Below are 1,338 nucleotides of genomic sequence, written 5' to 3' on the forward strand. Positions count from 1 at the left end.
CACCAAAAAGGATCCCCTCAACACCTTGGCTGCTCCTAGAAATTCTGTCCATAAAAGTTATGAACAGAATCATGACAAAGGGCAACCTTGGCGGTGTCCAACTCTCACCGGAAACGAGTCTGACTTACTACCGGCAATGTGGACCAAGCTCTGGCACCGGTCATACAGGGACCTAACAGGCCGTATCAATGGGCCTGGTACTCCATACTCCTAGAGTACCTCCCATAGGAATCCTCGAGAGACACGGTCGAACGCCTTCTCCAAGTCCACAAAACACATGTAGACTGGTTGAGCGAACTCCCATGCACCCTCCAGGACCCTGCTGAGGTTGTAGAGCTGGTCCACTGTTCCAGGACCAAAATCACACTGCTCTTCCTAAATCTGAGACTTGACTATCCGACGGACCTTTCTCTCCAGGACCCCTGAATAGACCTTACCAGGGAGGCTCAGAAGTGTGATCCTGCTTTAATTGGAACAGCTTTTTAACCACCTCGGTGACCTCAGGACCAGAGATTGGAGAGTCCAACCCAGGGTCCTCAGGCTCTGCTTCRTCATGGGAAGACATGCTGGTTGGATTGAGGAGATCTTCAGAGTATTCCGCCCATCGACCCATAACACCCCGAGTTGAGGTCAGCAGCGCACCATCCCCACCACTAACAGTGTTGGTGGTGAACTGCCATCCTCCACCCCTAGACGCCGGATGGTGGACCAGAATCGCCTCAAAGCCGTACAGGAGTCTTTTTACATGGCCTCTCCGAACTCCTCCCAGTAGTTATTATAGACAGAATTTCTCGGTGCAGCCAGGCGGCAAAGGGAGTCTAGTTCAGTGGTCTCAGGATTCCATCTGTTATTTGCAGATGATGGAGGTGAGGCGGCTGTGGCTGAGTGGTTAGGGGATTTGTTCTGTAAGCGTAAGGTCGCCAGTTGAATTCCGGTCCCGGCCGTCTCAGTCATTGTGTCCTTGGACAAGACACAAGGACACTTCACCCATCTTGCCTACTGATGGTGGTCAGTGGCGCCGGTGCATGGCAGCTCCGCCTCTGTCAGTGTGCCCCACTTCAACTGTGACTACAATGTAGCTTACTGTCATCAGTGTGTGAATGACTGTAGTATGAAGCATTTTGGGGTCCAAAGGGACATGATAAAGTGCTATTTAAGTTCAGTCCATTTACCATTTTTACCAAGATGTGGTCCTGTTGGTGACACCATGTTGTGATCTTCAGCTTTTTCCAGAAATCATGTGTGTTTGATGAATTTGTTATTAATGTATTCTGTTTTGGCTTTTCTAATTACAGAGGTTCACCTGTTGTCAGAAAGCAAGCCTGTTCCTGCAATCAC

At 49.9% G+C, this 1,338-nt stretch overlaps 1 pseudogene; it reads right to left on the reverse strand.

Annotated features, from left to right (window-relative positions):
- Window positions 1-1,338, reverse strand: part of LOC106529070 (gastrula zinc finger protein XlCGF57.1-like) — a 6,663-nt pseudogene that overhangs the window by 4,250 nt on the left and 1,075 nt on the right.

The sequence above is a fragment of the Austrofundulus limnaeus genome, unplaced genomic scaffold, assembly GCF_001266775.1.
Source record: "Austrofundulus limnaeus strain Quisiro unplaced genomic scaffold, Austrofundulus_limnaeus-1.0 Scaffold421, whole genome shotgun sequence".
NCBI lineage: Eukaryota > Metazoa > Chordata > Actinopteri > Cyprinodontiformes > Rivulidae > Austrofundulus > Austrofundulus limnaeus.